Source organism: Pongo abelii, chromosome 14, assembly GCF_028885655.2.
Source record: "Pongo abelii isolate AG06213 chromosome 14, NHGRI_mPonAbe1-v2.0_pri, whole genome shotgun sequence".
In the NCBI taxonomy this organism is placed as follows: domain Eukaryota; kingdom Metazoa; phylum Chordata; class Mammalia; order Primates; family Hominidae; genus Pongo; species Pongo abelii.
In genome coordinates, this window is record NC_071999.2 from 7,447,654 (window position 1) to 7,473,087 (window position 25,434).

Here is a 25,434-nt window from a genome sequence, read left to right on the forward strand (position 1 = left end):
ATGTGGAAAGGAATGTGAAGTGGAATGGAATGTGAAATGGAATGGAATGGAATGGAATGGAATGTGGAATAGAATGGAATGGAATGGAATGCTATGGGGAATGCATTGGAATGTAATGGAATGTCGAATGAATTTTAATACAATGTGAAATGTAATGGAATGGAATGTGGAATGGAATGGAAAGTGTAGTTGAATGCAATGGAATAGATTGTGGAAACTGGAATGGAATGCAATGTAATGGAATGTGGAATGGAATGAAATGTGGAATTAAATGGAATAAAATGGAATGTGGAATGGAATGGATTGGAATGGAAGGAGGAATGGAATCGAATGTGGAATGGAGTGGAATGGAATGTGGAATGGAATGAAATGGAATGTAAGGCGGAAATGAAAGGAATGGAATGTGGAATTGAATGTGGAATGGAACATGGAATGGAACGGAATGGAATGAAACGTGAAATAGAACATGGAATGGAACGTGGAATGTGGAATGGAATGGAATGCAACGTGGAATGGAATTGAATGGAATGTGGAATGGAATGAAATGGAACGTGCAATGGAATGGAATGGATGGAATGTGGAACAGAGTGGAATGGAACGGAATGGAATGTGAAATTGAATGGAAAGAGGAAAGGAATGTGTAATGGCATGAAATGGAATAGAATGTGGAATGGAATGGAATGTAGCATGGAATGGAATGTGTAATGGATGGAATGGAACGAATTGTGTACTGGAATGGAATTTGGAATGGAATGGAATTGAATGGAATGTGGAATGGAAGGGAATGTAATGGAATGTGGATGGAATGGAATGGAATGCGGAATGGAATGCAATGGAATGTGGAATGGAATAGAATGGAATGGAATGTGGACTGGAATGGAATGGAATGTGGAATTTAATGCAATGGAATGTGGAATTTAATGCAATGGAATGTGGAATGCAGTGTGGAATGGAATGGAACAGAATGTGGAATGTAATGTAATGGAATGTGGAATGGAATGGAATGGAATGTGGAATGTAACGGAATGGAATGTGGAAGGGAATGGAATGGAATCTGGAATGGAATGTGAAATGGAATGTAATGGAATGGAATGGAATGTGGAATAGAATGGAATAGAATGTGGAATGGAATGGAATGTGCAATGCAATGGAATGGAATGTGGAATGGAATGGTATGTGGAATGGAATTGAGTGGAATGGAATGTGGAATGTGAAATAAATTGGAATGGAATGTGGAATGGAATGGAATAGAATGGAATGCAATGGAAAATGTGGAATGGAATGGAATGTGGAATGGAATGGTAGGGAATGGAATGTAGAATCGAATGGAATTGAATTGAATGGAATGGAATGTGGAATGGAATGGAATGGAATGTGGAATGGAATGTTGAATGGAATGTGGAATAAAATAATGGAATGGAATGCGGAACGGAATCGAATTTGTTGGAATGGAGAGTGGAATGGAATTGAATGGAATGTGGACTTTAGTGTGGAATGGAATTGAATGGAATTTGTAATGGCATGTTGAATGGAATAGAATGGAATTGATTGGAGTGTGTAATGGAATTGAATTGAATGTGGAAAGGATTGGAAAGGAATGTGGAATCGAATGGAATGGAATGGAATGTGGAATGGAATGGAATGTGGAGTGGAATAGAATGGAATATGGAATGGAATGGAATAGAATGCGGAATGGAATGGAATGGAATGTTGAATGGAATGTGAAATGGAATGGAATGGAATGTGAAATGGAATGGAATGGAATGTGGAATGGAATGTGGAATATAATGGAATGGAATGTGGAATGGAATGTGGAATGGAATGTGGAATGCAATGTAATGGAATGTTGCATGGAATCTGGAATTGATTGTGGAATAGAATTTGGAATGGAATGGAATTTAATGTGTAATGGAATATGGAATGAAAAGTTTAATGGAATGGAATTGAATGTGGAATGGAATTGAATGGAATGTGGAATGGATTGGAATGAAATGGAATGTGGAATGAAATGTAATGTAATGTGGAATGGAATGGATTGGAATGGAATGTGGAATGTAATGTAATGTAATGTGGAAAGGAATGGAATGGAATGGAATGGAAGTGAATGGAATCTGGAATGGAATGGATGTGAATGAATTCTGGAATGGAATGGAATGGAATGGAATGTGGAAAGGAATGCAATGGAGTGTGGAATGGAATGGAATTGAATGTGGAGTGGAATGGAATGGAATATGGAATGGAATGGAATGGAAAGGAATGTGAAATCGAGTGGAAAGGAATTATGAATGGAATGGAATGGAATGTGGCATGGAATGGAATGGAATGTGGAATGGAGTGGAATGGATTGTGGACTGGAATGGAATGGAATGTGGAATGGAATGGAGTGGAATGTGGAATGGAATGTGGAATGGAATGGAGTGTTATGTGGAATGGAATGGAATGGAATGTGGAATTGAATGCGGAATAGTACGGGGAATGGAAAGTGGAATGGAATTGAATGGAATGTGGAATGGAATGTTGAATGGAATGGAATGGAATGTGGAATGGAATGGAATGGAATGTGGAATCGAATGTGGAATAGTACGGGGAATGGAAAGTTGAATGGAATTGAATGGAATGTGGAATGGAATGTGGAATGGAATGTTGAATGGAATGGAATGGAATGGAATTTGGAATTAATGTAATGGAATGTGGAATCAAATGTGGAGTGGAATGGAATGGAATGTGGAATTGAATGTGGAATGGAGTGGAATGGAATGTGGAATGGAATCGAAAGGAATGTGGAATGTAATGGAATATAATGTGGGATGGAAAAGTATGGAATGTTGAATGGAATGGAGTGGAATGTGAAATGGAATCGAATGGAATGTGGAATGGAATGAAATGGAATGCAATGTGGAATAGAATGTAATGGAATGGAATGAGGAATGGAATCGAATGTAATGGAAGTTTGTATGGAATGTGGAATGGAATGGAATGGAATGTTTAAGAGAAAGTGGAATTTAATTTACAGGAATGTGGAATGGAATGTGGAATGGAATTGAATGGCATGGAATGGAACGTGGAATTGAATGTGGAATGGAGTGGAATGGAATGTGGAATCGATTGAAACGTGGAATGGAACGTGGAATGCAACGTGGAATGGAACGTGGAATGGTATGGAATGGTATGTGGAATGTAATGTGGAAAGGAATTGCATGGAATGTGGAATGCAATGTGGTATGGAATGGAAAGGAATGTGGAATGAAATGTGGAATGGAATGTGGAATGGAATGGAGTGGAATGGAATTTGGCATGGAATCTGGAATGGAATGTGGAATAGAATGTGGAATAGAATGGAATGTAATGTAGAATGGAATGTGAAATGGAATGTGGAATGGATTGGAATGTAATGGAATTTTGAATGGAATCGAATGTAATGTGGAATGGAATGTGGCATGGAATGGAATGGAATGTGGCATGGAATGGAATGGAATGTGGAATGGAATGGTATGAAATGGTATGTGGAATGGTATGGAATGGAATGAAATGTTATGTGGAATGGAAGGGAATGGAATGTGGAATGGAATGGAATGGAAAGTTGAATGGAATTGAATGGAATGTGGAATGGAATGGAATTGAATGTGGAATGAAATGTGGAATGGAATGGAGTGGAATGGAATTTGGAATGGAATGGAATGGAATGTGGAATAGAAATGAATGGAATGTGGAATGGAATGGAATGGAATGTGGAATGGAATGCGATGGTATGGAATGGAATATGGAATGGAATGTCATGGAATGTGTGATGGAATGGAATGGATGGAATGTGGAATGGAGTGGAATGGAATGGAATAGAATGTGAAATTTAATGGAAAGAGGAAAGGAATGTGTAATGGAATGGAATGGAATGGAATGTGGAGTGGAATGAAATGGAGTAGAGTGGAATGGGATGAAGTTGAGTTGAATGGAGTGGAGTAGAGTGGAATGCATTGGAGTGGAGTGGATTGGATGCAGAGGAGTGTAATGGAAAGCGAGAGAATGGAGTGGAGTGGAATGGAGTGGAAAGGAGTGGAATGGAAGAGAATGGAATAGCACAGAGTGGAATGGAATGGAGTGGAGTAGAATGGAGTGGAGTAGAGTGGAGTGGAGTGTAGAGAAATGTAGTAGAGTTGACTGGAATGAAGTGGAGTGAAAAGATTGGAGTGGATTGGAAAGAACTGGAATGGAGTGGAATTGAATTGAGTTGAATGGAATGGATTGGAGTGGAATGGAATGGAATGGAGTGGAGTTCATTGGAGTGGAGTGGAACGGAGTGGAGTTTAATGGAATGTAGTGTAGTCGATTTCAATGGAGTTTAGTGGAGTGGAATGGAGTGGAGTTTAGTGAAACGGAGTGCAATGTAATGTAATGGAATGGAGTGTAACGAGGTTGTGTGAAGTGGAGTGGAGAAGAGTGTAGTGGGGTGGAGAGGAGTGGAATGGAAAGGAGTGGAATGGAGTGGAATGGAATTGAGTGGAATGGAGTGGAGTGAGATGGAATGGAATGGAAAGGAAAGGAATGGAACATAGTGGGATGGAACATATTAGAATGGAATGGAACGGAATGGAGTGGAATGGAGTAGAGTGGAGTGGGGTGGAGGGGTGTGCAGTGGAGTGCAGTGGAATGGAATGGAATGGAGTGGAATGGAATGGAATGGAGTGGAATAGAACGGAATGGAATAATGAAATGTGAGCTGAGATAATGCCACTGCACTCCAGGCTGGGAGACATAGTGAGATACTCTCAAAAGAAAGGAATGGAATGGAATGGAATGGAATGGACTGCAATGGGATGGAGTGTACTGGAGTGGAGCGGAGTGAAGTGGAGTGGAGTGGAATGGATAGGAATGGAATGGAATTGAATGGAATGGAATGGAATTGAATGAAATGGAATGAAGGGGAGTGGATTGGGGTGGAGTGGAGTGCAGTGGAATGGAGCAAAATGGAATGTGATGGAGTCGAATGGATTGGAGTGGAGTCCGGTGGAGTGGAGAGGAGAGGAATGAAATGGAATGGAATCGGATGTAATGGAATGTAGTGGAGTTGAGTGGAGTGGAACAGAGTGGAATGGAATGGAAATGAATGCAATGGACTGAAATGGAATGAAATGGAATGGAATAGAATGGAATTTAATGAAATTGAAAGCAATGGAATAGAATGCAATGCAATGGAAAGTTGACATGTAATGAGAGTTGAGATTGTGCCTCTGCACTCAAGCCAGGGTGACACAGTGACATACTGTTGAAAGAAATGAATTGAATGCAATGGAGTGAAATGCAATGGAATGTAATATAATGGAGTGGACTGAAGTGGAGTGGAGTGTTGTGGAGTGGAGTGGAGTGGAGTGGAACGGAGTGGAATGGAATGGATTTGAATGGAATGGAATGGAATAGAATGCAATAGAATGTAATGGAATAGAATGGAATGTAACGGAAATTTGTCTTGTAATGTCAGCTGAGATTGTGCCACTGCACTACAGCCTGGCTGACACAGTGATATCCTTTGGAAAGAAAGGAATGGAATGCAATGGAGTGAAGTGGAATTGAACGGAATGGAGTAGAATGGAGTGGACTGGAGTGGAGTAGAGTGGAGTAGAGTGGTGTGTAATGGATTCGAATGGAATGAGATGGAGTGGAATGGAATTGTGATGAGTTCAGTGGAGTGGAGTGAAATAGAATAGAACGGAATGGGATGGAATGGAATGCAATGGTATGATGAAAAGAAACATCAGCTGAGATTGTGCCAATGCACTCCAGCCTTTGTGACAGTGTGAGATCTTGTTGAAAGAAAGGAATGGAACGGAATTGAGTGGAATCTAATGGAATGGAATGGAATGGAGTGGTGTGGAGTAGAGTGGAGTTCAGTGGAGTGAAGTGGAGTGGAATGAAATGGAGTGGAGAGAAGTAGACTGGAATGGAGTGGAGTGGAATGGAGTGGAGTGAGTGAAATGGAGTGGAGTGGAGTGGAAGGGAATTGAGTTGAGTGGAATGGAAGGGAAAGGACTGGAATGCTATGGAATGGGATGGAGTGGAGTGAAATGGAATGAAGAGGAGTAGGATGGAATGGAATGGAGTGTAATGGAATGGAGTGGAATGGAGTGGAATGGAATGGATTGGAGTGGAGAGGAGAGGAGTGGAATGGAGTGGAGTGGAGTGGAATGAAGTGATGTGGAGTGGAGTGGAGTGGAATGGAATGGAATGGGGTGGAAAGGAATGGAATGGAATGGAGTGGAGTAGAATGTAATGGAATGGGGTGGAGTGGAAAGGAATGGAGTGGCGTGGCATGGAGTGGATTGGAATGAAGCCTAATGGAGTGGAGTGTAGTGGAATGGAGAGGAATGGAATTTAATGGAATGGAAAGGAGTGGAATGTAATTCAGTGTAGTGGAATGGAATGGAGTGGAGTGGAGTTTATTGGAGTGGAATAGAGTGGAATGGAATGGAGTGGAGTGGATCGCAGTGGAGTGTAGTGGAGTGTAGTGGAGTGGATTGGAATGGAATAGAGTGGAATAGAATGGAGTGGAATGGAGTGGAGTGGAGTGGATTGGAGTGGAGAGGAATGAAATGGAATGGAGTGGAATGCAGTGGAATGGAATGGATTGGAGTGGAATGGAATGGAATGAAATGGAGTGGAGTGGAATGGAATGGAGTGGAATGGACAGGAATGGAATGGAGTGGAATGGAATGGAGTGGAGTGGAATGGAATGGAATGGAATGGAGTCGAATGGAACGGGATGGAGTTAAGTGTAGTGTAGTGGAGTGGATTGAAGTGGAGTGGAATGGAGTCGAATGGAATGGAGTGGAGTGAAATGGAATGGAGTGGAATGTAATGGAGTGAAATAGAATGTAACTGAACTGGATGGAATGGAATGCAATGGAATGATGAAAAGAAAGGTGAGCTGAGACTGTGTCACTGCATTCCAGCATTTGTGACAGAGTGAGATCCTTTGGAAAGAAAGGAATGGAATGCAATGGAGTGGAATGCAATGGAATGGAGTAGACTGGAACGGAGTGGAGTTGGGTGCAATGGAATGGAGTGGAGCAGAATGTCATGGAGTGGAATGGATTGGTGTGGAATGGAATGGAGTTGACAGAAGTGTAATGAAATGGAGTGGCGTGGAATGGAATGGAGTGGAATGGACTGGAGTGGAGTTGAGTAGAATGGAATGGAATGGAGTGGAATGCAATGGAGTGGAGTGGAATGGAATGGAGAGGAGTGGAAAGGGATGGTATGGAATGGAGTGGAGTGCAATGGAATGGAGTGGAGTTGAATGGAATGGAGTGGAGTGGAATGGAATGGAGTGAAATGATATGGAATGGAATGGAGTGGAGTGGAATGGCGTGGAGTGGAGTGGAATGGAATTGAGTGGAGCAGAAAGACTGGAGTGGAGTGGAATGGAATGGAGAGGCGTGGAATGGGATGGAATGGAATGGAGTGGACTGGCATGAAATCTAGAGGAGTGGAATGGAATGGAATGGAATGGAGTGGAATGGAATAGAGTTGAGTGGAATGGAGTATAGTGGTGTGGAGCGGAGTGGAATGGAGTGGAATGGAATCAGATGAAATAGAAGTAGTGGGTTGGAGTATAGTGGAGTGGAATGGATTGGAACGGAATGGAACGGAATGGAACAGAACGGAGCGGAACAGAACGGAGAAATGTGTGCTGAGATTGTGCCACTGTGCTACAGCCTTGTGACAGATGGAAATCGTGTTGAAAGAAAGGAGTGAAATGGAATGGAATGGATTGGAGTGGAGTGTAGTGCAATTGAGTGGAATGGAATCGATTGGAATGATATGGAACGGAATGGAATGGAAAGGAGTGGAATGTAATGGAAGGGTGTGGAGTTGAATGTCATGGAATGGAGTGGAAAGCAATGGAGTGGAATGCGACGTAATTGAGTGGAGTGGAGTGGAGTGGAATGGATTGGATTGCAGTGGATTGGAGTGGAGTGGAGGGGAGTGGAAAGGAGTGGAGTGTAATGGAATTGAATGGAGTGGATTGCAATGCAATGGAGTGGGATAGAGTGCAACTGATTGGAATGGAGTGTAATGGAATGGAGTGGAATGGAACAGAGCGGAGTGGATTGGAGTGAAGTGGAATGGAATGGAGTGGAGTGGAATGGAGTAGAGTGGAGTGGAATGGAGTGGAGTGGAGTGGAATAGAGTGGAGTGGAGTAGAGTGGAATGGAGTGGAGTGCAATGCATTGGAGTGGAATGGAATGGAGTGGAGTGAAGTGGTGTGGAGTGTAGTGGAATGGAGTGGAGTGGAATGGAATTGAGTTGAGTGGAATGGAATGGACAGGAGTGGAATGCTATGGAATGGGATGGAGTGGAGTGAAATGGAATGAAGAGGAGTGGAATGGAATGGAATGGAGTGGAATGGAATGGAGTGAAGTGGAATGGAATGCAATGGAGTGGAGTGAAGAGGAGTGCAGTGGAATGGAGTGGAGTGGAATGGAGTGAAGTGGAGTGGAGTGGAATGGAATGGAATGGGGTGGTATGGTGTGGAAGGGAATGGAGTGGAGTGGAAACTAATGGAATGGAGTGGAGTGGAATAGAATGGAGTGGAGTGGAACGGAATGGAATGGAGTGGAATTGAATGGAATGAAGTGGAATGGAATGGAGTGGAGTGGAATTGAATGGAGTGGAGTGGAATAGAATGGACTGGAGTGGAATCGAGTGGAGTGGAGTGGACTGGAATGGAGTGGAGTGGAGTGGAATGGAGTGGAGTGGAGTGGAGTAGAATAGCGTGGAATGGAATGGAATTCATTGGAATTGAAAGGAAAGGAAAGGAATGGAAAGCTATGGAATGTAATGGAATAGAATGCAGTGCAATGGAAAGTTGTCTTGTAATCTGAGCTGAGATTGTGCCACTGCACTAAAGCCTGGCTGACACAGTGATATACTGTCGAAAGAAAGGAATGGAATGCAATGGAGTGAAATGAAATGGAATGGAATGGAGGGGAATGAAGTGGAGTGCAGTGGAGTGGAATGGACTCGAATGGAAATGGAAGGAGTGGAATTGAATGGTGTGGAGTGGTGTGTAGTTGAATGAAATGGAATGGAATGGAATGGAATGGGATGGAATGGAATGCAATGGAATGATGAAAAGAAATGTGAGCTGAGATTGTGCCACTGCACTCCAGCCTTTGTGACAGTGTGAGATCCTGTGGAAAGAAAGGAATGGAATGGAATGGAGTTTCATTGAATGAAATAGAGTGGAGTGGAGTGGAGTGGATTGGAATGGAATGGAGTGGAGTGGAACGGAATGGATAGCAGTGGAATCCTATGGAAAGGGATGTAGTGGAGTGCAATGGTATGAAGAGGAGTGGAATGAAATGGAGAGGAATGGAATGTAGTGGAGTAGAATGGAACAGAATGGAGTAGAGTGGAGTGCACTGGAGTGGAATGTAGTGGAATGGAATAGACTGGAGAGGAGTGGAGTGAAATCGAATTTAATGAGGTGGAATGGAATGGAATGGAATGGAGTGGAGTGGAATGTAATGGAATAGAGTGGAGTGGAATGGAAAGGAGTGGAGTGGAATGGAATGAAATGGAGTGGAATAGAATGGAATGGAATGCAGTGGAATGGAATGTAGTGAAGTGGAAATGAATGGACAGGAGTGGAATGGAATTGAATGGAGTGGAATCGAGTGGAGAGGAGTGGAGTGGAGTGGAATGGAGTGGAGTTGACTAGAATGGAGTGGAGTGGAGTGCTGTCGAGTGGAGTGGAGTGGAGTGAAGTGGAGTGGAGTGCTGTCGAGTGGAGTGGAGTGGGATGGAGTGGAATGGAGCAGAGTGGAATGGAATGGAGTGGGGTGGAATGGAGTGGAGTGGAGTTCAATGGAATAGAGTGGAGTGGTGTGGAGTGGAATGGAGTCCAGTGGAGTGGAGTGGAGTGGAGATTACTGAAGTGGAGTGGAGTGGAGTGGACTGAAATGGAATGGAATGGAATGGAATGAATTGGAGTGGATTGGAATGGAATGGAATGGAAGGGAATGGAATAATGAAATATAAGCTGAGATTGTCCTACTGCACTCCAGGCTGGGTGACAGAGTAAGATAATCTAGAAACAAAGGAATGTAATGGAATGCAGTGGCATGTATTGGAATGGAGTGGACTGGAGTGGAGTGGAGTGAAGTGGAGTGAAGTGGAATGGAGTGGAATGGAATGGAGTGGAGTGGAATGTAATGGAATGGAGTGGAGTGGAATGGAAAGGATTGAAGTGAAGTGGAGTGGAGTGGAATGGAGTGGAATGGAATGGAGTGGAGTGGAATGTAATGGAATGGAGTGGAGTGGAATGGAAAGGAGTGGTGTGGAATGGAATGAAATGGAGTGGAATGGAATGGAATGGAATGCAGTGGAATGGAATGGAGTGGAGTGGAAATGAATGGACGGGAGTGGAATGGAATCGAATGGAGTGGAATTGAGTGGAGAGGAGTGAAGTGGAGTGGAGTGTAATGGAGTGGAGTTGACTGGAATGGAGTGGAGTGGAGTGCAGTGGAGTGGAGTGGAGTGAAGTGGAGTGGAGTGGTGTCGAGTGGAGTGGAGTGGAATGGAGTGGAATGGAATGGAGTGGAGTGGAGTTGAATGGAGTGGAATGGAATGGAGTGGAGTGGAATGGAGTGGAGTGGAGTGAAGTTGAATTGAATAGATTGGAGTGGTGTGGAGTGGAATGGAGTGCAGTGGAGTGAAGTGTACTGGAGTGGAAAGTACTGGAGTGGAAAGTACTGAAGTGGATTGGAGTGGAGTGGACTGTAATGGAATGGAATGGAATGGAATGGAATGAACTGGGGTGGAATGTGATGGAATGGTATGGAATGGAAGGGAATGGAATAATGAAATATGAGCTGAGATTGTGCTACTGTGCTCCAGGCTGGGTGACAGAGTGAGATAATCTAGAAAGAAAGGAATGCAATGGAATGCAGTGGCATGTATTGGAATGGAGTGGACTTGAGTGGAGTGGAATGAAGTGGAGTGGAGTGTAATGGAGAGGAATGGAATGGGATGGAATGGAATGGAATGAAGTGGAGTGGAGTGTGGTGGTGTGGTGTGCGGTGGAATGGATCGTATTCGAATGGAATGGAGTGGAATGGATAGAAGTGGAGTGTATTGGAGGGGTCAGGAGTGGAAAGGAGTGGAATGGAATCGGATGTCAGGGTATGTAATGGAGTGGAGTGGTGTGGAGCGGTACGAGGTGGAATGGAATGGTATTAAATGGAATGAAATGAAATGCAATGGAATTCAACAGAATGCAACGGAATAGCATGCAATGCAATGGAAAGTTGACGTGTAATGTGAGCTGAGATTGTGCCACTCCACTCCAGACTGGGTGACATAGTGATGTCGTGTGGAAAGAAAGGAATGAAATGGAGTGGAGTGGGTTGGAATCGAGAGGAGTGGAAGGGAATGGAGTGGAGTTGAATAGAATGGAGTGGATTTGAAAGAAATGGAATGGAGTGGAGTGGAATGGAATGGAGTGCATTGGTATGGAGACGAATGGAATAGAATGGAGTGGCTTGGCGTAGAGTGGATTGGAATGGAGTCGAATGGAGTGGAGCGTAGTGGAGTGGAGTGGAATGGAATTTAATGGAGTGGAATGTAATGGAGTGGAGTGCAATGGAATGGAGTGGAGTGGAGTGTATTGGAATGGAGTAGAGTGGAATGGAATGGAGTGGAGTAGACAGGAGTGGAGTGGAGTGGATTGGAAAGGAATGGAGTGGAATAGAATGGAGTGGAATGGAGTGGATTATAGTGCATTGCAGTGGAGAGGAATGAAATGGAATGGAGTGGAATGCAGTGGAAAGGAGCGGACTGGAGTGGAATGGAATGGAATGGAATGGAATGGAATGGATAGGAATGAAATGGAGTGGAATGGAATGGAGTTGAGTGGAATGGAATGGAGTGGAATGTATAGGAATGGAATGGAATGGAGTGGGGTGGAGTGGAGTTGAGTGGATTGAAGTGGAGTGGAATGGAGTCGAATGGAGTGGGATAGAGTGGAATGGAATGGATTGGAGTGGAGTGGAGTGAAATAGAATGGAATGGAATTGGATGGAACAGATTGCAATGGAATGGTGAAAAGAAAGGTGAGCTGAGACTGTGTCACTGAACTCCAGCATTTGTGAGAGAGTGAGATCCTTTAGAGAGAAAGGAATGGAATGGAATGGAGTTTAATGCAATGGAATGGAGGGGAATGGAATGGAGCAGAATGTCGTGGAGTGGAAGGGATTGGTGTGGAGTGGAATGGAGTTGACTGGAGTGGAATGGAATGCAGTGGCATGGAATGGAATGTAGTGGAGTGGACTGGAGTGGAGTTGAGTAGAATGGAATGGAGTGGAGTGGAATGCAATGGAGTGGAGTGGAATGGAATGGAGAGGTGTGGAAAGGGATGGAATGGAATGGGATGGAGTGGAATGCAATGGAGTGGAGTTGAATGGAATGGGGTGGAGTGGAGTGGAGTGGAACGGAGAGGAGTGGAGTGGAACGGAATGGAGTGGAAGGAGATGGAGAAGAATGGAACGGAGTGGAGTGGAATGGAGTGGAGTTGAGTGGAATGGAATTGAGTGGAGCAGAGTGGAATGGAGTGTAGTGGAATGGAATGGAAAGGCGTGGAATGGGAGGGAATGGAATGGAGTGGAGTGGAATGGAATCTAGAGGAGAGGAATGGAGTGGAACTGAATGGAAAGGGATGGAGTGGAATGGAATAGAGTGGAGTGGAATGGAGTGGAGTGGAGTGCAGTGGAGTTGAGGGGATTGGGATGGAGTGGAACAGAGTCGGATATAATAGAATGTAGTGGAGTGGAGCAGACTGGAGGGGAATGGACAGGAATGGAACGGAACGGAATGGAACAGAGTGGAACGGAACGGAGAAATGTGTGCTGACATTGTGCCACTGCGCTACAGCCATGTGACAGACGCAGATCCTGTCGAAAGAAAGGAGTGAAATATAATGGAATGGATTGGAGTGGAGTGGAGTGGAATTGAGTGGAATGGAACAGAATGGAAATGCATGGAATGGAATGAAATGGAGTGGAATTGAATGTAAGGGTTTGGAGTGGAATGCAATGGAATGGAGTGGAATGCAATGGAGTGGAATGCAGTGGAATCGAGTGGAGTGGAGTGGAGTGGAATGGATTGTATCAGAGTGGATTGGAGGGGAGTGGAGTGGAGTAGAATGGAGTAGATTGGAATGGAATGGAGTGTAAAAGAGTGCAATGGAGAGGAATGGAATGGAGTGGAATGGAATTGAATGGAGTGGATTGGAATGAAATGGAATGGAATAGAGTGCAATGGAGTGGAATGGAGAGTAACTGAATGGAGTGGAATGGAATGGAGTGGAGTGGAGTGAAGTGGAATGGAAAGGAGTGGAGAGTAATGGAGTGGAGTGGAGTGGAATAGAGTGGAGTGGAGTGGAATGGAGTGGAGTGGAGTGGAGTGGAATGGAGTGGAGTGGAATGGAATGGAGTGGAGTGGAATGGAATGGAGCAGATTGGAAAGCAGTGGAGTTGAGTGGAATGGAATGGAATGGAATGGAGTGCAGTGGGATGGAGTAGAGTGGAGTGGGATGGAATGGAGAGGAGTGGAATGCTATGGAATGGGATGGAGTGGAGTGCAATGGAATGAAGAGGAGTTTAATGGAATGGAATGGAGTAGAGTGGAAAGGAATGGTATGGAGTGGAATGGAATGGAGTGGAGTGGAGTTGATTGGAGTGCAGTGGAGTGGAGTGGAATGGAATGGAGTGGAACGGAATGGAGTGGAATGGACTGGAATGGAATGGAGTGGAGTGGAGTGCAGTGGAATGAAGCAGAGTGGAACAGAATGGAGTGGATTGTAAAGTAATGGATTGGAGTGGAGTGAAATGGAATGGATTGGTGTGGAATGGATTGGAATGGAGACGATTGGAATGGAAGGGAGTGGAGTGGAATGGAATGGAGTGGTTGGGAAAGCAATGTAACGGATTGGAGTGGAATGGATTGGAATGGAGTGGAGTGTATTGGACTGGAGAGGAGTGGAATGGAATGGAGGGGCATGGCGTGGAGTGGATTGTAATGTAGTGAAACGGAGTGGAGTGGAGTGAAGTGAAATGGAGTTTAATGTGAGTGGAATGGAGTGGAAGAGAATGAAGTGGAGTGGAATGCAATGGAGTGGAGTGGAATGTATTGGATTGGGCTAGAATGGAATGGAATGGAGTGGAGTGGAATGGAGTGGAGTGGAGTGGAATGGAATGGAATGGAATAGAATGGAATGGAATGGAGTGGAGTGGAATGAAATGGAATAGAGTGGACTACAGTGGAATGGTATGGAGTGGATTGGAAAGGAATGGAGTGAAATTGACAAGAATGGAATGGAGTGGAGTGGAGTGGAGTGGAGTGGAGTGGAATGGAGTGGAGGGGAATGGAGTGGAATAGAGTGGTATGGAATGGAATGGATTGGAGTGTAATGGAGTGGAATGGAATGGAATGGATAGGAGTGGCATGGAGTGGAGTGGATGGGAGTGGAGTGCAGTGGAGGGTAGTGGAGATGAGTGGAGTGGAGTGGAGTGGAGTGGAATGGAATGGAATGGAATGGAATACAGTGCAATGCAATGGAATGGAATGGCATGAAATGGAGTGGAATAATGAAATGTGAGCTGACATTGTGCCACTGCACTCCAGGCTTGGTGACAGAGTGGGATACTCTTGTAGGAAAGGAATGGAATGTAATGCAGTGCAATGGAATGGAATGGAATGGAATGGAATGGACTGGAGTGCAGTGGAGTGAAGTGGAGTGTAGTAGAATGGAGAGGAATGGAAAGAAACGAGATGGAGTGGAATGAAGTGGAGTATAGTGCGGTTGAGTAGAGTGCAGTGGAATGGAGAAGAATGGAATGTGATGGAATGTAATGTAGAGGAGTGGAGCGCAGTGGAGTGGAGAGGAGTGGAAAGGAGTGGAATAGATTCAGATCTAATGGAATGTACTGTAGTGGACTGCAGTGGAGTGTAACGGAAAGGAATGGAACAGAAGAGAACGGAACAAAACGGAACGGAAAGGAGAAATGTGTGCTGAGACTGTGCCACTGCACTACAACCTGTGTGACACAGGGAGATCCTGTTGAAAGAAAGGAGTGTAATGGAATGGAGTGGAATGGAATGGAATGTAGTGGAGAGGAGTGGAATGGAATGGAATGGAATGGAATGCAATGGAATGCAAGGGAATAGAATGCAATGCAATGGAAAGTTTGCATGTAATGTGAGCTGACATTGTGTCACTGAACTCCAGCTTGGGTGACAGTGATATCCTGTCGAAAGAAAGAAATGGAATGCAATGGAGTGAAATGGAATGGAATCTCATGCAATGGAGTGGAGGGGAGTGACGTAAAGTGGAGTGGAAAGGAATGGAGTGCAGGGGAATGGAGTGGAGTGGAATGCAATGGAATGGAGGGGAGTGAAGTGGAGCGGAGTGGAATGGAGTGGAGAGGAGTGGAATGGCATGTAATGTAATGGAATGGAGTTGAGTGCAGTGGAATGCAATGGAGTGGAGTACAACTGAAAGTAAGGAGTGGAGTGAAGTGGAGTGGAATGGAATGGAGAGCAATGGGATGGAATGGAATCAGTGGAGTGAAGTGGAGTGGAATGGAATGGAGTGGAGTGCAGTAGAGTGGAGTGGAGTGGAGGGGATTGGAATGGAGTCTAATGGAACGGAGTGGAATGGAATGGAGTGGAATGGAATTGAGTGGAATGGGGTGGAGTGGAGTGGAATGGAATGGCATGGAGTGGAATGGAGTGGAATGGAATGGCTAGGAGTGGAATGGAAGAGAATGGAATGGAATGGAGAGGAGTGGTATGGAATTGAAAGGAATGGAGTGGAATGGATTGGAGTGGATTGGAATGGAATGGAGTTTAGTGGAGTGCAGTGTAGTCGAGGTGAGCGGAAGGGAGTGGAGTGGAGGGGATTGGACTGGAGTGGAAAGGTGGGCGAGTGAAATGGAGTGGAGTGGAGTGGATTTTAGTGAAATGGAATGGAATGGAATGCAATAGAGTGGAATGGAGTGGAGTGGAATAGAGTGGAGTCGAGAGGAATGGAAAGGAATGAAGTGGAATGGAGTTGAATGGAATAGAGTGGAGTAGAATGGAATGGATTGGAATGGAATGGAATTTAGTAGAGTGGAGTGCAGTGGAATGGAATGGAGTTTAGTGGAATGGATACGAATGGAGTGGAATGGGATGGAATGGAGAATAATGGATTGGAGAGGAGTGGAACAGAATGGAATGGAGTGGAATGAAATGGAGTGGAGTGGAATTGTGTGGAGTGGAGTAGAGTGGAGTGGAATGGAGTGGAATGGAATGGAGTAGAATGGAGTGGAGTGGAATGGAGTGGAGTGGAGTCGAAAGGAATAGAATGGAGAGGAAAGGAGTGGACTGGAATGAAGTGGAGTGGGATGGAATAGAATGGAATGAAATTCAGAGGAGTGGAATGGAATGGAATGAAATGGAGTGGAATGATGTGGAGTGGAAAGGAATGGAATGAAATGGAGTGGAATGATGTGGAGTGGAAAGGAATGGAATGGAATGGAATGGAGTGTAATGGATTGGAGTGGAGTGGATTCGAGTGGAGTGGAATGGAGTGTAGTGGTGTGGAGTGGAGTGGAGTGGAGTTGAATGGAATGGAATGGAGTGGAAACGGGTGGAGTGGAATGGATTGGAATGTAATGGAGTCGAGTGGAGTAGAGTGGAATGAAGTAGAGTGGAATGGAATGGTGTGGAATGGAATGGAATGGAGAGGAGTGGAATAGAATGGAAGGGAAGGGAGTGGAGTGGAATGGAATGGAGAGGAGTGCAATGAAATGGAGTGAAATGGAACGTAGTGGAATGGAATGTAGTGGACTAGAATGTAGTGGAGTAGAGTGGAGTTGAGTGGAATGGAATGAAGTGGAATGGAATGGAGTGGAATGGAGTGGAGTGCAGTGGAATCGAATGGGTTGGAATGGAGTGGAGTGGAATACACTGGCGTCGAGTGGAATGGAAAGGAATGGAATGGGGTAGAATGGAGTGGAATGTAATGGACTGCATGGGAATGGAATGGAATGCAATGGAATGGGGTGGAATAGAGTGGAGTGGAGAGGAGTGGAGTGTAATGGAGTGGAGTGGAGAGGAGTGGAGTGGATTGGAATGGAATGGGGTTGAATAGAATGGAGTGGAATGCAGTGGAATGGAGTGGAGTGAAATGAAATGGAATGCAGTGAAATGCAGAACAATGGAAGTGAGTGGAGTGGAATGGAATGGAGTGTAATGGAATGGAATGGAGTGGAGTGGAATGGAATGTACTGGAGTGAAATGGAATGGCTTGGTGTTTAAAGGAGTGGAGAGGAGTGGAATGGAATGCAGTGCAGTGGAGTGGAGTGGAATGGAGTGGAAGAGAATGGAGTGTAGTGGAATGGATTGGAGTGGATTGGAAGGAATCGGAGTGCAGTGGAATGGAACCTAGTGAAGTGGAACCTAACGGAGTGGAATGGAATGGTTTGGAATGGAGTGTAGTGGAATGGAATGGAGTGGAATGGAATGGTGTGGAGTGGAAGAGTGGAGTGGAATGGAATGCAATGGAGTGGAGTGGAATGGTATGGAATGGAGTAGAATGGGGTGTAATGGAGTGGAGTGGAGTGGAGTGGAATGAAATGGATCAGAATCGAATGGATTGGATTGGAATGGAGTGGAGTGGAGTGAAACGGAGTGAAGTGGAGTGGAGAGGAGTGGAACGGAGTGGAGTGGAGTGGAGAGGAGTGGAACGGAGTGGAGTGGAGTGGAATGGAGTGGAGTGGAATGGAGTGGAGTGGAGTGGAATGGAGTGGAGTGTAGAGGAACGGAGCGGGGTGGCTAGGAACGTAATTAAGTGGAGTGGAACGTAGTGGAGAGGAGTGGAATGGAATGGAATGGAATGCAATGGAAGGCAATGGAAAGGAATGGAACACAATGGAATGGAATGCAATGGAATGGAATGGAATGGAATGGAATAAAGAAATGTGAGCTGAAATTGTGCAACTGCGCTCCAGGCTGGGTGTCAGGGTGAGATACTCTCGAAAGTAAGGAATGGAATGGAATGCAGTGGAATGAAATGGAATGGAATGGAATGGAGTGGACTGGAGTGAAGTAGAGTGAAGAGGAATGGAGTGGAATGCAGAGGAAAGAAATGGGATGGAATGGAATGGAATGAAGTGGAGTGGATTTGGGTGGAGTGGGCTGCAGTGAAATGGTGCGGAATGGAATAGGATGGAGTGAAGTGGAGTGGTGTGGAGTGGAGAGGAGTGTTATGGGGAAGAATGGAATTGGATGTAATGGAATGTAGTGGAGTGGAGTGGAATGGAACGGAACGGAACGAGACAGAAAGCCACGGAACGGGACAGAACGGAGAAATATGTGCTGAGATTGTGCCACTGAGCCACAGGTTGTATGACATGGGGTGATACTGTGGAAAGAAAGAAGTGGAGTGGAATGGATTGGAAAGTAGAAGAGTGGAATTGAGTGGAATGGAATCGAATGGAATGGAAGGGAATGGAGTGGATTGGAGGAGAGCGGATCAGAAAGGAATGGAACGTTATGTAACGGGATGGAATGTGAGATGAGATTTTGCCACTGTGCTACATACTTGGTGACAGAGTGAGATACTCTCGAAAAAAACGAATGGAATGGAATGCAGTGGAAAGGAATGGAATATAATGGAGTGGAGTGTAGTGGAGGGGAGTGAAATGGAGTGGAATGGAGAGGAATGGAATGGGATGGAATGTAATCAAATGAAGTGGAGTGGACTGGGTTGGAGTGGAGTGGAATAGAATCGGATGTAATGGAGTGGAGTGGAGTGGAGTGCAATGGAGTGGATTGGAATGGAATGGAATACAATGGAATGGAATGCAATGGAATGCAATGGAACGGATAGAATGCAATGAAACGTTGTCATGTAATGTGAGCTGAAATTGGGCCACTGTACTCCAGCCCAGGTCTCACAGTGATAACCTTTTGAAATAAAGGAATGGAATGCAATGGAATGAAATGGAATGGAATGGAATGCAATGGAATGAAATGCAATGGAATGGAATGCAATGGAGTGGACTGGAGTGGAATGGAGTCGAATGGATTGCGATGGAGTGGAATGGAATGCTGTGTAGTGGAGTGGAGTGGAGTGAAATAGAATGGAATGGAATGGGATGGAATGGTTGCAATAGAATGGTGAAAAGAAATGTGGGCTGAGTTTGTGCCACTGCAGTACGGCCTTTGTGACAGAGTGAGATCCTGTGGAAAGAAAGGAATGGAAAGGAAGGGAGTGGAATGGAATGGAATGGAGTGGAGTGGTGTTGAGTGGAGTGATATTGAATGGAGTGGAGAAGGGTGGAAAGGAGTGGAGAGGAGTGGATTGGAGTGGAGTGGAATGGACTGGAGTGGAGTGGAATGGAATGGAGTGGAATGGATTTGAAAGGAATGGAATGGAGTGTAGTGCAGTGGAATGGAATGGAGTGGAGTGGAATGGAATGGAGTGAAGTGGAAAGGAATGGAATGGAGAGGAGTGTAATGGAATAGAACGGAATGGAGTGGATTGGAATGGAGTGGATTGGATTGGAATGCAGTGGAGCAGAATTGAAAAGAGTGAATAGTGGTGGAGTGGATTGGGCAGGAGTGGAATGGAGTGGAGTGGATTGGATTGGAATGGAATGCAGTAAAATGGAGTGCAATCGAATAGAGTGGAGTGGAATGGAATGGAGTGGAATGGACGGGAATGGAATGGAGTGGAGTGGAGTGGAATGGAATGGAGTGAAGTGGAAAAGAATGGAATGAAGTAAAGTGGAATGGAATGCAATGCAATGGAGCTGTATGGAATGGAGTGGAGTGGAGTATAAAAGAGTGGAGTGGAGTGGAGTGGAAAGTAATGGAATTGAATGAAACGGAATCAAGATATGTGTGCTGAGATTGTGCCACTGCTCTTCAGCCTGTGTGACAGAGGGAGATCTTGTCGAAAAAAGGAGTGGAATGGAAGGGTTTGGAATGGAATGGCATGGAATGGATTCGATTGGAGTGGAGTGGAATTGAGTGGATTGGAGTGGAGTGCAATGGAATGGAATGGTGAAATGAAAAGTGAGCTGAGATTGTGCCAATGCACACCAGGATGGGTGACAGAGAGAGATACTGTCAAAAGAAAGGAATGCAATGGAAGTGAGTGGAATGGAATGAAATGGATTGGAGTGGAGTGGAGTGCAAAGGAGTGGAGTTGAATGGAATGGAGGGGAGTGGAATGGAATGGACTGCAGTGGAGTGGAACAGAGAGGATTGGAATGGAGTTGACTGTAGTGGAGTGCAATGGAATGGAGTGGAGTGGAATGGAATGGAGTGCAGTGTAATTGAATGGAATGGGATGGAATGGAAAGGACTGGAGTGGACTGGAATGGAGTGGAGTTGAGGGAGTGGAATTGATTGGAGTGGAGTGGAGTGGAATGGAATAAAATGGAAGGGAGTGGTATGGATTGGAGTGGAGTGGAATGGAGTGGAATGGAGTGGAAAGGTATTTAGTGGAATGGAATGGAATGGAGTGGAGAGGAATGGAATGGAGTGCAGCAGAATGGAATGGAGTGGAGTGGAATTGAGTGGAGTGGAATGGAATGGAGTGGAGTAGAATGGAATGGAGTGGAATGGAGTGGAATGGAATGGAATAGTGTGGAGTGGAATGCAATGGAGTGGAATGGAATGGAATGAAGTGGAATGGAATGGAGTGGAGTGGAATGGAATGGAGTGAATTGCAGTAGAGTAGATTGGAATGGTGTGGAGTGCGGTGGAGTGGATTTCAGCGGAATGGAGTGGAAACGAATGGACGGGAGTGGAATGGAACGGAGTGGAGAGGAGTGGAATGGAATGGAGTTTAGTGGAATGGAATGGAATGGAGTGGAAAGGAGTGGAGTGGAATGGAATGCAGTAGTATGGAATGGATTGGAGTGGAGTGAAATGGAATTTAGTGGTGTGTTGTGGAGTGGAGTGGAGTGGAACAGAATGGAATGGAATGGAATGAAGAAATGTGTGCTGAGATTGTGACACTTCTCTTGAGCCTGTGTGACAGAGGGAGATTCTGTCGAAAGAAAGGTGTTGAATGGAAGGGATTGGAATGGAGTAGCATGCAATGGATTGGAGAGGAGTGGAGTGGAATTGAGTGGAATGGAGTGGAGTGAAGTGGAATGGAATGGAATGCAATGGAATGGAATGGAATGTTGAAATGAAACCTGAGCTGAGATTGTGCCACTGCACACCAGGAGGGGTATCAGAGTGTGATCCTGTCAGAAAAAGGAATGGAATGGAATGCAATGGAGTCAAACGGAGTGAAATGGAGTGGAGTGGAGTAGAGTGGAGTGCAAAGGAGTGGAGTTGAAAAGAATAGACTGGAGTGGAGTGGAAAGGAAAGGATGGAATGGAGTCTAGTGGAGTGGATTACAATGGAATTGAGTGGAGTGTAATGGAATGCAGTGGATTGGAATGGAATGGAGTGGAGTGGAATGGAATGGAATGGTATGAATGGAAAGGAGTGGCGTGTACAGGAATGGAGTGGAGTAGAGGGAGTGGAATTGATTGGAGTGGAGTGGAGAGGATTGTAGTGGAGTGGAATGGAATGGAATGGAATGGAATGAAGTAGAGTGGAGTGGATAGGAATGGAGTGGAATGGTGGGCAATGGAATGGAGTGGAACGGAACGGAATGTTGTGGAGTGGAATAGAAAGGATTGGAGTGGAGTGAAGTGGAGTGGAATGGAATGGAGTGGAGTGGAATGGAATGGGTGTTGTGGAATTGAATGGAGTGGAGTGGAATGGAGGGAGTGGGGTCGAGTAGAATTTAGTGGAGTGGAATAGAGTTGAATGAAGTGGAATGGAGTGCAGTGGAATGGAATGGAGTGGAATGGAATGGAGTGTAGTGGAATGGAATGGAGTGGAATGGAATGCAATCGTGTGGATTGGAATGGAATGGAGTGGAAAGGAATGGAATGGAGTGGAGTGGAATGGAATGGAGTGGCGTGGAATGGAGTGGAGTGGAGCAGAATGGAGTGGAGTGGAGTGGAATGGAATGGAGTGGAGTGGAATGGAATGGAGTGGAGTGGAATGAATTGGAGTGGAGCGGAATGGAGGGGAGTGGAGCGGAATGGAGTGGAGTGGAGTGGAATGGAGTGGAGAGTAGTGGAATGGAGTGGAGTGGAGTGGATTGGAATTCAATTGCGTGGAATAGAATGGAATGGAGTGGAGTGGAATGGAAAGATGTGGAGTGGAATGGAATGGAGTGGAGTGGAATGGAGTGTAGTGGAGTGGAATTCAGAGAAATGGAATGGAATGGAATTATATAGAGTGGAATGGAGTGGAGTGGAGTGGAGTTAAATGAAGTGGAATTGAGGGGAATGGAGTAGAATAATGAAATGTGAGCTGAGATTGTGCCACTGTACTCCAGGCTGGGTGAAAGAGTGAGACACTCTCGAAAGAAAAGAATGGAATGGAATGCAGTAGAATGGAATGGAATGGAATGGAGTGGACTACAGTGGAGTGGAGTGGAGTGAAGTGGAATGGAGTGGAATGAAGTGGAATGGAATGGAATGCAATGGAAGGGAATGAAGTGGAGTAGAGTGGGGTGGGGTGGAGTGCAGTGGAATGGAGCGGAATGGAATGATATGGAGTTGTATTGAGTGCAGTGGAGTTCAGTGGAGTCTAGAGGAATGGAATGGAGTGGAGTGGAATCAGATGTAATGGAATGCATTTTAGTGGACTGGTATGGAGCACAACGGAATGGAATGGAATCGAACGGAATGGAACAGAACGGAACGGAATGGAATGGAATGGCGAAATGTGTGTGCAGATTGTGCCACTGCACTATAAGCTGTGTGACAGAAGGAGATCCTGTCGAAAGAAAAGAGAAGATTGGAATGGAATGCATTGGTGTGGAGTGATGTGAAATTCAGTGGAATGGAATGGAATGGAATGGAAAGCAGTGGAATGGAATGGAATGGAATGGAAAGGAGTGGAATGGAATGGAATGGAATGGAAAGGAGTGGAATGGAATGGAATGGAATGGAATGGAATGGAAAGGAATGGAATGGAAAGGAATGGAATGGAAAGGATTGGAGGGGAGTGGAGTGAAGCAGAATAGAATGGAATGGAATGGAATGTGAGCTAAGATTGTGCCACTGCGCTCCAGGCTGTGTGAGAGAGTGAGATACTCTCCAAGGAAAGGAATGGAATGGAATGTAGTGGAATGGAATGGAATAGAATGGAGTGGACTGGTGTTGAGTGGACTGGAGTGAAGTAGAGTAGAGTGGAGTGGAGAGGAATGGAATGGGATGGAATGGAATAGAATGAAGTGACGTGGAGTGGGGTGCAGTGGAGTGCCGTGTAATGGAGCGTAATGGAATGGGTTGGAGTTGAATGGAGAGGAGTGGAGTGCGGTGGAGTCTGGAGGAGTGGAATGGAGTGCAGTGGAATCGGATGTAATGGAATATAGTGCAGTGGAGGGGAGTGGAGTGGAACGGAATGGGTTTCAATGGAATGGAATCAAATGAAATATAATGGAATAGAACGGAGTGGAATGGAATGAAATGAAATGTAATTTATTGGAATGAAATGCAATGGCTGGCAATAGAATACAATGCAATGCAATGGAAAGTTGACATCCAATGTTAGCTGAGATTGTGCCAGTAAACTCCAGCCCGGGTGACACAGTGATATCCTGTTGAAAGAAAGGAATGGAATGCAATGGAGTGAAATGGAATGGAATGGAGTGGATTGCAGTGGAATGGAGTGGAGTTGAGTAGAGTGGAGTGGAGTGGAGTGGGATGGAGTGGAATGGAGTCGAATGGAATGCAATGGGGTGGAATGGAATGGAGTGGAGTGGAGTGAAGTGGAGTAAAATAGAATGGAATGGAATGGTATGGAAAGGAATGCAATGGAATGGTGAAAAGAACTGTGAGCTGAGATGGTGACACTGCACTCCAGCCATTGTTACAGAGTGAGATGCTGTGCAAAAAAGGAATGGAAATGAATGGATTGGAATGGAAGGGAACGAAGTGGAGTGGAGTAGAGTGGAATGAAGTGAGTGGAGTGGAATTGAGGGGAGTGGACCGGAGTGGAGTGGAATTGAGTGGAGTGGAATGGAAAGGAATGGAGTGGATTGGAATGCAATGGAGTGGAATGGAATGGAATGGAGTGGAATGGAATTGAGTGGAGTTGAACGGAGTGGATTGGAGTGGAGTGGAGTGGAATGGAATGGGGTGGAGTGGAATGCAATGGAGTGGAATGGAATGGAGTGAAGTGGAACGCAGTGGAGTGGAGTGAAATGCAGTGGAGGGAGTGGAATGGAAAGGAATGGAGTGGAATGGAATAGAGTGGAGTGGGATGGAGTGTTGTGGAGTGTAGTGGAGTGGAAAGGAGTTGAGTGGAATGGAATGCAGTGCAGTGGAAAGGAGTGGAGTGGAATGGAATGGAGTGGAATGGAATGGAATGGAGTGGAGTGGAATAGAACGGATTGGAATGGAATGGAGTGGAATGGAATGGAGTGAAGTGGAATGGACTGTAGTGGAGTAGAATGGAATGGGTTGGGGTGGAATGGAATGGAGTGGAGAGGTATGGACGGGAGTGGAGTGGATTGGAATGGGTTGGAGTGGAATAGAATGGAGTGGAGTGTAATGGACGGGAGTGGAGTTAAATGGAATGGAGTGCAATGGAATGGAGTGGAGATCTATGGAGTGGAGTGGAGTGGAATGGAATGGATTGGGGTAGAATGGAATGGAGTGGAATGTAATGGAGTGGAATGGATTGGAATGGAATGGAGTGGAGTGGGATGGAGTGTAGTGCAATGGACTGTAATAGAATGGAATGGAATGTAATGGAGTGGAAAGGAATGGAGTGAACTTCAATGAAATGGAGTGGAGAGGAAAGGAATGGAATGGAGTGGTGTGGAATGGAATGTAACGGAAGAGAGCAGAATTGAATGGAGTGGAGTGGAGTGGAAGGAAATGGAGTGGAATGGGGTGAAATGGAATGGAGTGCCGTCGAGTGGAATGGAGAGGAATTGAATGGAATAGAGTGGAGTGGAATGGAATGCACTAGAGTGGAGTGGAATGGAATGGAGTGGAATGGAGTGGAGTGGAGAGGAGTGGAGTGGAGTGGAGTAGAGAGGAGTGGAGTGGAGTGGAGTAGAGAGAAGTGGAGTGGAATCGAGTGGAGTGGAATGGAATGGAGTGTAGTGGAGTGGAGTGGAGGGGAGTGAAATGGAATGGTATGGCGTGGAATGGATAGGAGTGGACTGGAAGGGAATGGAATGGAGTGGAAAGGAATGGATTGGGCTGGAATGGAAAGGAATGGTTTGGAGAGGAGTGGAGTGGAGTGCAGTGGAGTAGATAGGAATGGAATGGAGTGGTGTGGAGTACAATGGTATG